The following is a 13,319-nucleotide window of genomic DNA, read 5'->3' on the forward strand; positions in this document are numbered from 1 at the left end:
GATGACTGGGGACAGATGACAGATCACATAGGCCTTGTAAGTTACTGTGAAGACTTTGGCTTTGACTCTGAGTGAGATGAGGAGTGATTAGGGGGTTTCAGCAAAAGAGGGACAGGTTTATCTTGTTGGTTTGCAGGAGCTCTTTATATATAAGGAGATTACCTCTTCATCTGCCCTATGTTTTAAAATTTATTGTTCCCCATTTGTCATTTATGTTTCAACTTTGCTTAGACTACTTTTATATGTATAATATTTTTATAACTTGTTAATCGTGACTTAGTCAAATTTATCAAATTTTTTGCATAATGGATAGCTGTTATTGGCCTACCCAGAATTAATTTTTGTTTCATCCAGTAATTGGCCACAGTTTTCATTTGGAATCCATCCTTCTACCCACTTCTCTTTCCTCATAACATGCATAGTTAGGAGCCTGAAACCTATTGAAAACAATCAAGCCTGGCTATACGCAACACTGCATTACCTAGCACATGCTTTCCTCACAACAGTGACTGGTTTAAGACAGACATGAGACCTATGTTGCCCCCAAGGCCCAGCTCTGGGCTTCCAGTTCCACATCTGCCCCTGAATAGGAAATCAAATTCCATAGCAGTCTGTCTAAAATACCCTATGCCCAGCTGTTTGCAAGAGGGTCTGAGGGACAGATTCTGCCTTTTTCACTCCATACCTCTTTCATGTATGAATAGAAAGAAGCAAACTTGTGATCTCTTATCTACATTATCTCGACCCAAATCAAAGTGAGGAAGGAGCAAGTCAGCAGTACCCAAGCTCTCAAGCCATCAGACTGAACTCTACCTACGTAGTACATACAAAATATATGTATACCTCTTTCCTTTAACACTTTTATTGACTTCCACTAGTTCCCCACCCAGTGTATAAAAATAATAACTACCTCACAGAGTTAGGAGGAATTAAATCAGTTATTACATAGAAACCATCAAGGGCTGGCAACAAGTGCTCCTTAAGTGATATTGAGCTATTATTACTATCTCCCTTAGGATGGACTTACAGTGTCTCCTCTTCCAAGACCATACTTAGGCTGATGTTTCCAGTTTCCTCTATTATGTCATTTGAAAACTTTTTTTTTTAATGTTTATTTTTGAGACGGAGAGAGACAGAGCATGGGTGGGGGAGGGGCAGAGAGAAGGGAGACCCAGAATCCAAAGGAGGCCCCAGGCTCTGAGCCATCAGCACAGAGCCCAACATGGGGCCCAAACCCATGAGCCGTGAGATCATGACCTTAACTGAAGTCAGACACTTAACTGACTGAACCACCCAGGTGGCCCTCCTCTATTTTGTCATTTTAATTTGGGGAGTGGTTTAGTGTTTTCAGTGATATTTTAAGTGTCTGAGCAGTCTTTATTTGATGACAATCCTAATCGAACTGATTTTGCATCAAGTATGTGAAAATCCCTTACACCTCTGTGGTCTTATGAGAAGCTGCATGTTGCCTTACTCCTCTGTCTTGCTGGTGATGCCTGCTGGTGCTTAGCCAATCCGATTTTTTATTTCCCATGTCTTTGTACGTTGGTTTTGTTTTTTGGAAGATACCTGTTTTTTTTTTATATTGCTTTTTGCTCTGTCTATTTTTTTGCTAAAACACTATTAAATATTAAAGGTATTGTTCATTTGAATTTATTTTATGGATCAAAAGTTGCATCTATAGGGTAATATAGGGTGATTCATATCAATGCTACACTTTGTAAAGCTTATTCTATTTTTTCAATATCCTTTTTTTATTATTTTAAATGTACCTTTTCTCCCTTTGTTCTACATTAGGAATAGGCGATCTATGGCCTATGGACAGAATCCAGCCCACTGGCTCTTCCTATAAATAAAGTTTTGTAATAAAGTTTAAATGGCCCTACTCAATCCTTCACTTGTCATCCGGCTGCTTTTGTGCCACAGTGACAAAACTGAGTAGTCGTAACAGAGATCATATGGCCTTCAAAGCCAAAAATATTTACTATCTGTCCTCTTACAGAAAGAAGTTTGCCAATCTCTGCTCTATATTTTTGATCTGATTGTTGTTTAAGTAAAAGAATGCTATTAATATTTGTGTATTAATTTTACACCTAGCTACCTTACTAAATGTGTTTATTTTTCATAGGTTTACAGTATTTTTCTTAGGTTTTCTAGGTATAACATCTGCAAATATTGATAGTTCTATTTGCCAATATTTCATTTATAATTTTTATATCTATATTCACATGAGAAATTTGTTTAAATTTTCTTTTTTGTTTTTCAGTCTAGGTTCACTCAGAAGAAAAGAGCCACTTAAATATCCCAAGAGTGTTACAATAGAAACCTGGGCTTGTTTTAATTTTGAGTTCTTTGAATTATCCAAATTATTTAAATTATTACTATAATAATACTTTAAGGGTTAGCGGTGGATTCCAACCGAAAACTGAGTTTTGCTGGCTGAAGCAAAATTTAATTCTGGGTAGGCCAACAACTATCCATTATACAAAAGATTCATAAATTAGACTGAAGTTTAATTTGAATTATTGGAATTAATATAGAAATTCCAGTCTATTTATATTTGGAAAAGCTGGTAGAGCAAGTCAGCAGAATCACTGCAGAAGATCAGGAGAGTTGTAATCAGAAGGTTTGGAAAGCTGACACTGAAGATGCAGATGTGAAGCATGGAAGTGAGGACCCTCAAATTCTTACTGGGAAACTGCTGGAATTCTCAAGAACCTCTGAGGAAGCTCCCGTTCTGCAGCAACAAAGAAGTGGTTCTCAAGCTACTGACAAGAAGTCATTGTGAATCTCTCATCTGTCCTTATGTGTGATTGTACTATATCTCAAAGACAAATGACTTCTACTTCCCTCTGCCTCCTAAATTTCAAGAGATTTCCTCTCACCTGGCCACCTCTAAACCCAGAATACTTATAGGGCAGGAGATTCTGGGAAATGTAGCCCCTAGTTTCTCCAAAGGATGGGGATGATGCCAAGTTGACAATAGATAATCTAGCATCTTTTTTAAGCTTTGGTATCAATGCTGTCTTTGGGCTGTAAATATATAATCTGTTTTTGTGATTACTCCATGGGCCCATGTAAAGATGTATTCCCTGATTTCAGAATATACAATCAATCTACTTTCAGGTGCGCCTGGGTAGCTCAGTTGGTTAAGTGTCTGACTTCGGCTTAGGTCATGATCTCACGATTTGTGAGTTTGAGTCCCCCATCAGGCTCTGTGCTGACGGTTCAGAGCCTGGAGCCTGCTTCAGATTCTGTGTCTCCCTTTCATTCTGTCCCTCTCCCACTCATGCTCTGTCTCTCTCTATCAAAAATAAATAAACTTTAAAAATTAAAAATATGAATCAATCTTCTTTCTTGACTAGATGTTAGTATGGTAGATTTTAAAATTATGTTTAATAATATACCTTATTAATTTGGTTACTTATATCATCTATAATTTTTTGATATTTGTTAAGAAATAGAGCTAAATTAAAAACTCCTACTTTGTATATGTTTCTAATCCTCTTTCTACTACTCTAAATATTGCTTTATGAATTTTGATGATATTTTACTTAGTGTATAGATATTCCTTGGTATTAGACCTTCAGTATGTATTGTACCTTGCCCTTGTCTCATTTTTTCCTGAATTCACTTTGTCTAATAACAATTTTCAGATGTCTGTTTTCTTTTTATTTCCATGTGTCTTCTATGTCTTTGCCCATTCTGTTGCTTTCAATTTTTCTGAGACATTTCATTTTAGGTAAGTATCATATAGTCACTATTTAATTGCGTTTTATTTTGCTTTGTTGATTCAATATCAGAGTCTCTTTTCTGTGTATTAGTATTGTAGATACACTTAGTATGAGTGTTACAATTTTTTAAAAACTTTTTCTGCTTTGTTTTGTTTGTTGTGTCCTTCTTTTATTTTGGGAGATGTGTAAGTTTCTTAATTCTAATTGATATCTTTGTAAGAATAATTTTATATGCTGCCCTTAATCCCTACTTATTTAGCTAGTATCTATTGATTTTTTTAATAGTAAATATAACCCTACTTCTAAGTTCCCCTTCCTTCCATCTCTTACTTTTATAGGGTATTTCATTAGTCCTATTTCTTCTAGTTATTTTATTGGTTAACTTTATACATTTAAATATATTTATGCCCTTTAAATGTTAATGGCTATCCTTAAAAATATCTTTTGGCCCCTCCATTTACTATGAAAATTAAGATAATCAGCTTACATTTACAATCTCATTTTCTCCACCCTCCTACCCCCTAACTTTTGTGGTTTATTCTAGTATTGCTCCACTCTCATGGTTGACAACATTTACATTTTGGTTTTTAATGTTAATTCCCATAATTGTTTTAACCTTTAGCCATAGTTTTATATTGGGTTATGTAATCTTTTCCTGAAAACCAGGTAATTATTCCTCCATTGTCCTCTAATGTTCAACATGGATTGGTTTTTAGCCAACTTATGGCTTTTATGTTATTGTTATTGGTAGCTGGTCCATTTTTGCCTGGTCTTCCATAGGATTTTTTCCTTTGTCTTTTTTTTTTAAAAAAAAAGTTTATTTATATTTGTTTTGAGAGAGAGAGAGAGAGAGAGAGAGAGAGAGAGAGAGAGAGAGAGAGAGAGAACGAGAACAAGCAGGGGAAGGGGAAAGATAGAGGGAGAGAGAGAATTCCAAGCAGGTTCTGTGCTGCCAGTGAGGAACGTGATCAGGCCTCAATCCCATGAACTGCAAGATCATGACCTGAGCTGAAATCAAGAGTCGAATTGGACATCTAACTGACTGAGCCACCCAGGCACCTCTCCTTTACCTTTTAATTCAAGCAACTTTACTAGACTATGGTTCTACGCTGACTAATCCTTTTGTTTCCTTACAACATACTATACCCTGTCAATCTTTATACTCAAATATAATATTTTAAAAGTTTTTAAAATTATATCTTTGAATATTTTCTAATTTTTAAGGTTTTTTTCTTCAAGAAGAAAATATTTACACTTACGTTGTCTCTCTCTTTCACCTGTCTTCCATGTCTACAATTTTTCTGTAGTCACTTTTTTAATTTCCATTTTATTTTGCCTAATTATCTCAAAGCTACCATCCAAATTTTTGTTGTCATCAGTGCTTAGGATTACATCAGTTAATGTTATGATGATACTACGTCATCAGTTACTACAGTTTGCAAAGTAGCCATAATTTCTATGCTTTTATAGCTTTCTCTTCCACTTTGTGTCCTAGACATAGCCAGCTTAATTTTAATCTCCTTCTGTTGCCTTTCTTGATTCCTTATGGCTCTGCATTGAGCTTTTAATTCATACAGGATTTCTTTTTAGTTCTTTGAATTCTTAGACAAATATTTAGTCATAATTTTCATCAGCTCCACATCAAAATGTTCATACTATGTAGGCTTTGTTTGTCTTTTTCCTATGTTATTTTCTACCATTTGGGATATTTTTGTACAAATCTCCTGGTTCCCCTTGCATTATTAGTCATCTTTGAGTGAGCAGAAATCTTACAAGACCAGATCTTTGAAACAAATAGTGTGGAAGAGGGGCCAAGGCAACATTCTGGGTTAGCAGAAAATCCCTTGTTTTCTTGTAAAGTCCTTTACGATTCATGGTCTTGTGGGAGAAGACGATGGGGTGGGTTTTGGAAATGTGTTTCATGTGCGATAGAGTGACAAAGAGGTACTTTAAACTTTTTTCTTTCTTTCTTTTTTTTTTTAGCATACAAAGAATGGCCATGACAGAGCTGCTTAACACCCACAAGTTTTCCTCCACATGTTGCACATTTACAAAGATGGAATACCTATGAGTTTTGTTGCTCATTCCTATCTCCCCTGCCATCTTAAGAGTATCCAAAAGGGTTTGGAAGGCTTCCACACTTAAACATGCACCCAGATCTGACTGCTTCAAGTAAAGAACTGTTGGATTTTCCCTCAGGGTAGACCACCTAATTTGGAGAATTTTGTGCTTTGCCAGCTCTCCGCAAGATCTGTAAAGACATTTATCCATTACTGGAGTCCCCATCACTGCAGTCCATGATTACTCCATGTGGCATCCATCTTACTTTTATGGTTCATGATTATAGGTGTTTCCTAGTTTCAAAATAATTAGAGTGCCTGTCTTTGTTTCTCTTTTTTTTCCAATTTGGTTTCAGAGGAAATACATTCTTTTAAAAACATATATAATTTGTTGTCAAGTTAGCTAACATACAGTGTATACAGTGTGCTCTTCGCTTCTGGAGTAGATTCCCATGATTCATTGCTTACATACAACACCCAGTGCTCATCCCAACAAGTGCCCTCCTTCATACACATCACCCATTTTCCCCTCTCCCCCGCTCCCCCATCAATCCTCAGTTTCTTGTATATTCCAGAAGAAAAGGAAATAGATTCTCATGAACAGGTAGCAATCTCTTCTACCAATATCTTAAAACTAATGACTAGGAGGAGTCTCGACTGCTCATTTATATCTGTTTTGCTGTACATAGCAGAGACTGCTACGTGTTCATGAAAATCTATATCCTTTTCTAATTGAACATACAAGAAGACAACATCTCCCAGCCTTCCTTGCAGTTATATATCACCACGTGACTGAGATTTAGCTAATGGAATTTAAGCAGAAGCAAGATGTGACAATTCTATGCCCACTTCATTAAAAACTCCAACATATTGGGTCGCCTGGGTGGCTCAGTTGGTTAAGTGTCTGACTTCAGCTCAGGTCATGATCTCACAGTTTGTGAGTCCAAGCCCTGCATCTGGCTCTGTGCTCTCCGCTCAGAGCCTGAAGCCTGCTTCAGATTCTGTGTCTCTCTTTCTCTCTCTGCCCCTCCCATGTTCATGCTCTGTCTCTCTCTGTCTGTCAATAATAAATAAATGTTAAAAATTTTTTTAAAAACCTCCAACATGCATTTCTCTGCATTTTTCCCCTTTTGTCTGATTAAGTTGGAGATAAGCACAGCAACACTGATAGCTATATATTATAGAATGTAGAGCCTTCTTCAGCCTGCACCCCGAATGACTATGTGAAACACAGCCTCTTATCAATCTGAGATCATCTTGAATTGTTACATGAGCAAGGAATAAAATTCTACTGTGCATAGCCATTAGATGTGTGAGCTTCTTTATTAATGCAGCCTAACCTAACGAAAACAATATGGTGGTTGATGGACGCAAGACAACAGAGAAGACTATTCAGTGTGTAGTTATCTTTAGAGACAATTATAAAAAATTATAAGGATCAGATCGCAATGCTGGTTAATGAAACATAGACCAGAATAAGCAGTAATACGATGCCAAAAAGAAGGGCCATGCCCCTGAGAGGGAGACTGACCATTGCTATGGACAGACAAGCAAGAGAAAAGTAGCCAACCACTAGAATCCTTATATTAAGGAGGAATGGAGCCTACCTGTATATAAAATATAGAAAGGAAATAGGACTGGGCAATCAAGGTGAATCAAAGATATAACTCTTTGCCCATAACAGAATTTAAAGGAAAAGTTTCCTTTACCTATTTCATGCTGCAGGGGCCTTCTAACTGTTAAATTCTTTATACTTAAATATGACTGCATCATCCAGGCCTTCTGGGACCCAGAATGAATTGGACCATATCACTGATGGGTGCGACAAAAAGACCCTTTTGGCCATTGCCATCTAGCCAGCTCCCACCTTCAGAAGAATGGACTAAAGAGGCATTACTTTCAAGCTTCACCTTGTCTACAAAGGGGTTTGAGATCCAGACCTCCTCCTAGCCTCTGTTTCTTCTTCTTTTCATTTAACATCCAGTCACCAAGCATCTATCAGACAATAAGCATTATAGTAATAAGAACAGGAAAGACACTGACTGCTTTACCAATGTCTGATAAAGACATGACCCCTCCCTCAAGGAGCTTGTGGTTTTCCCTTGGCAATGCCCTTACTCCCCAGGCCAGAAAGACTGTGGAAAAAGCAGAAATCTCAGGAGGATTGACTGTGAAGCTAATGAAGCCAAATGGTCGTTATTTGCAGGGACCCCTTCCAAGGCTCTGCACTTGATTACATATTTGTAATTTTGAATTCTTTTTCTCAAAGAGGTACCCCAAATTATATAAGCTTCAGGCCCTATAAAACCTGGATCTGCTCCTTGGAAGCCAAATAGCTTGATCAGAAATAACTTCCAGAGCTCAGTGGGTACTGGAGCAGTCATGGTTAGATATTTAAATAAAAATGCACAGAATATGCAGGACCTTCAGGCTGAAACCAAGGCTCTTCTGCGGATGGTGAGACTGCCAGGAAACAGAAAGCAGGGCATCTCCATCTGCTGGCAGAAGCCCAAAACTACACCACATGGTCTTGACATTGGGCTTTGTTTCCCTTTAAGTGAATAAATAAAATCAAGCTAGCAACATCATAAGAGCTTAGGAAAATAGGACAAGGCTTCAGGAGCACACTCCCAGAAAAACCCATCACTTTCATTTTGAGGAAGACCTCCCAGGTTCTATTTGCATGCACTCACAGTTTTACATGGACACGGTGGGTTTCTAGACAGTCCTGTGTTGTATAAGGTGTTTTTTCCTACGGATCATAAGCATTTTACATGCTTCTACATTGTCTTCATAGCCAGCTGTTTGAATTGCTACAGCACATACCAGATGGGCCCTGAGTGATTTCAGCAGCCCCCTCTAGGTAGCTTGCTTACATCACTTTTACAAATAATGCTGGGATGGCTGCTTTTGAGCATAGAACTTTGTCTTTCACGGGGGTTATTTAGGGAGAAGTGTGGCGACCAAACCCAAGTCCATAGCCTGGCTTAGGGGGAGCAGGGATTCAAAGAAGAGAGTGGGTAAATCTACGGTCAGAGCTCAGCATCCACACAGTGAATGAATAAATGAATGAGAGAATAAATGACATGCAAAGTGAGCTTGAGGGGGTTGCTCCAATTTGCACAATCCCTGGAATATTCTAGTGTGCCGGTCTTACCACACTCTCATCCACATTGACAATCCTTATTCAGAGAATTTTGGTCAGGAGGTTTTTTACATTCTGCTCTGGAATCTCTGAGTTCCAACTGCTTTAACAATTTACATACTCAGTCAAATGTAGAATCTAGTGAATTATTTATAGCAATTTCATTCCACATATTGAAAGGGCATTCTACATTAATCAATTACAAATTGTGATAAATTGCTTTCTAAAAATTATACACGTGAAGCCCAGAAATTGCAAGCCCCCTCTGCTGAGTGCACCCACCTCCAGTCCACACACGTTTCTGACCATGGCTAGTTTGCTGAATGATCAAGAAACAGGCAGGAGGGTGCACCAAACATCTGACCCAGAGTGAGAGGACCTGGCTTTTCTTCTTGTTCCTGCCATGGATTCGTTCTGTGACTCTGGACTAGTCACATCACCTCTCTGGTCCCTTACTTCTAAACTGAAAGGCTATCTTACTTTCCGAGGTCCTTCTAAAACTACAGTTCTATTAATTTATCAGATCAGGCAATCTTGGACCCTGCCAAGATCACTAGGCATAGGAAGGCCCTTTCTAGACCAAACACTCCAAGTTGGGACCTTAAGAATGGGCCCACATTGTCATCCATTTATGCAAGATAGAAGATGGCACAGGCCACGTGATAGCCCATCATCAACCCAGGAACTAGGGTGCGGTTGCAATAATCAGTCTCCAGGAAACAACTTGGGACCATGGGCCTAGCTAGCTAGGGTATGACTCTGCTATATGCCCACAAAACAAAGCATGCCTTCCTGCCAGGCAGGAGGCTGGGGAGTGCAATGCCATCAAGGACCACACCTTGGCCCACCTCAGCATGCCTGAGACTGGGCTACCGATCTCAAAATACAACTCAGCACACTTTCTAAGCCCCACTCTGGGCCAGGTGGCCCAAATAGAACTGCTAAATTCTTAAAGAGGGTTCTAAAAACTACAGGGAAAAATTAACTTAGATAGGGTGGGGAGGTGGGGACAGATGGTACCAGGAATGACTTCCTGAGGGAATGACATTTGTGATTAGTCTTGGACAAGTTCAGTTTTAACAGAAATCAAAAAAGCAAAGAGAAGGGGGGGAGGGGGAGGTCCTGTCAGAAAGCACAGTGTGAGCAAAGTTCTGGAGGCAGGAAAGCATGGGGTGTGGCGTACAGCGGTGAAGAGCGTGGTCTGACCAGAGCACAGGAGGCGCAGAAAGACCTCCCTATCTTTAGCAGGCTCTCCTGCTTGGTAGGAGTTTACTGTGGCCATAAAAGGAACACCTCAAAACAGGTCCTGGCCCAAAAATGCAGCCAGCTGTTGACCATGACCTCCTGCACCCTCAGCCTTCTCTTCCCGATGTCATCACACTCTTAAGGCCCAGAGTTGTGTCAAGACAGATTCATGTTGCAATGTGGGAATCAAGAGGCTCTGTCTTGCTTTCTTGGCTTTAAGAAAATCTAAGTGAAACAGTGAGGTCTGCCTAGAGAGGGAAACAGTGAGGTCCTTGGTCCCCAAGGAAGAGGAGGCTTCTCCACCACGGCTGTTCTCACCATGCAGCAGCGGCCTGGGGTCTCCAGCAGCTCCCTGCTCAGTGCCCCTGCTGCCAGGCCTGATGCTTCCCATATGGTCAGCTCAGATGCACAACACTCCTCAATTTTTATTATTTGAGCAATATAATCATTATTGCTCTCGTTACCCAAAATCACATAAACACTCGTTTAAGAGTAATGTAGGGATCGTTTTTCTCTTTTATTTGATGAGACAATCTTTCTGGTTGGCTTTTCTGGCAGGAGGCGTGGGCAGTGGGGGGCAGCCTACTTCATCACAGTCCCTCCTATGTTTGTTCTTCAGCTACATGCCCCACAAACCTGACCGCTGCAGGTTGAAAAAAGGGCCGTGGAGGCCTCAGATGGCAAAGCAAGGGCCAGGAGCTCCAAGGCCTAACATCCTGGGACATCACCAACCAGAGTCATAACTTGTTTAGGCCAGTGGGCAACCTAGTGGTCTAACCTACATTGAGAATGGCAAATAGGATTCATATGACTTTCCAAATCTGAGTGATTGGAAGTGTCTGCCTGGAGTTTGATGTTAAGAAGGACCATGAGGTAGCATCTGGACCCTGTGTGAATATGCCTTCTCCAGAGAGATGAAGCTTTCAAAATCTGTGAAGGGGGGAGGGAAGGGATTGCCAAGGGCCATCATAGACTAAATATCTACTCTGTGCCAGGCACCATGAACACTCTTTTCTCCATATCCCACTGGACTAAGCACATGACTCCTGTGCACACATGCATGTGCGTGCGCACACACACACACACACACACACACACATTAGGGAACAGCTAACTTCTTAGGACAATTCATTGGCCCTATTCCCTGAACCTGCTTTTTGAGATGAGGCACCACCTTTCACCCTTTGGAACCCCTAGAATCCAGCATAGGGCCTGGCCCAGTGCAGAGTCTCAGGAAAGATTCCCTTGAGTCAACAAATGGAGAAACCAGGGGGTGTCCAATTCTAGAGCCCAAGGTCTTACTCCTGTGGGGCATGCCCCAGCTTCCCTGGAGAGTGCCACTCCATGCAGGGCTGGGCTTGAGGACAGGCCTCATTTTTACCAGCAGGGACCTGAGACTCTGAGGTTTGCCTGAGCACTGTTCGCGAACCATAGTTTCCAAGCACATGGACACTAGCATATTCCATCCCTTGAGAGCTCTTGAGGGGCAGAGGAAGAACACAAATGGGTCAGGTTCTTGGGGATATCATACAAAGTACCACAAATGAGGTGGCTTAAACAGCAGATATGTATTGTCTCCGTTCTGGAGGCCAGAAGTCCAAGGTCAAGGTGTCAACAGGGTTGATTCCTTGACTTGTAGAAGCATGATTTTGATCTCTGCCTTTATCCCCAAATGCTGCTGTCCCTATTTGCAAGCCATCTCCATTTATAACCTGTGCCTTTTTATAAGGGCAGTAGTCATATTGGGGTTAGAGTCACCCTAATGAGCTCAGCTCAGCTTGACTATATAGGCTCTGCAAACACTCTTTCCAAACAAGGTCACACTCTGGAGTATTGAAGGTTAGGAAATTGACAGGAATTTAGAGGGAACACAATTCAACCGGTAACAACAAAGGGGAGCCAGAGGACAGAGGTCAGCAATGAGCAGTGAGATGATAAGAGCCTAAAAGGCCTTTGCAAGGAAGGGAAGAGAATAGGGTGTCAGAAAGAGGGTAGGGATGGGGGCCCCACCTATGTCTGTGTTCCCTGCCTCTGCCTCTCTGGGTTGTCATGGGGAAAGATAGGAAGTGATGTGTTTCTCTGATGGGAAAGCACATGTGACTAGAGGTATTGAGGCACCGGTGGTGGCATATGCCATTTGCTCATATTGACCCCCGTACCCCCCCCCATATGCCCATTGTCAGATGTACCTAGATGGCCAGAACATGAAACTGGAAACTACCTCAAAGACATAAAACTTCATGAAGTCCTTCCTCTTTGCTCTAGACTAAGCCAGTTGCCCATCAGTGACCTAGCAGAACCTGCAGTCCTCACCTGCTATAACTTAATAGTTGTCCACAAAATAATAACAATTGGATGATTTTCAAACCTGGTTGTGGGTTTTCTGTAATCCTATATGCAGAACCCGTGGCCCAGAGAGAAGGGACTTGCCCAAGGTCACATAGTGAGTTAGAGACAGACCTGGATCTCACTCCTTGGTCTCTAGCATCTTACAAGAACGCCCAGATCCTGGGGATGGCCAAGCCTAGCATTTTTTCTACCGCTTCCCTTCCTTCTAGTGTGTCAGCTCGCTGATCTTGCTGGGAAACCTGCTAGGTTTTCCCACCCTATGTGGGCCCTGGGGATTATCTACAGGGACCTCCCAGAAATACCTCCTTGCACCAAAGAAGGGATTCCTGGGGGGGGGGGTGCATTCCCAGTGTTGTGCCAAAGCATGCACTTTGTACAGGCGGTGTGTCCCCCTGATCTTCCCCACAGAGACAACTGTCACTTCCTACTCTTCGGCAGCCTGCCCTTAGAAATATGTCACCCAACATCTCATGTCTGCTTCTGCTGTGCTGGCAGGCACACCAGGAAGTAGGCATCAAGTTAAGAGTACTACATGGAGGCTTAGGAGAGACTTCTGAATGAAGTCCACCTGTACTAGCAAAAGAACTTTGTGGCAGCCACTCCAGCTGCCGGGGTGGGGAGGCAGGAACGGGGGATGTCAGGCTTTGTCTCATTCTTCAGTGGCTACTCACCATGTGGCAGGGTAGCTGATCTTGGGACCTAGAAGGTGAATCAGGAAAGGCCCAGAGGGTAATGTCCAAGCCTTTTAGGTGCCGAGAGCCAAGGGCACAGCAAGAGTACCAGCAC

The sequence above is a fragment of the Suricata suricatta genome, chromosome X (genome assembly GCF_006229205.1).
Source record: "Suricata suricatta isolate VVHF042 chromosome X, meerkat_22Aug2017_6uvM2_HiC, whole genome shotgun sequence".
Classification (NCBI taxonomy): domain Eukaryota; kingdom Metazoa; phylum Chordata; class Mammalia; order Carnivora; family Herpestidae; genus Suricata; species Suricata suricatta.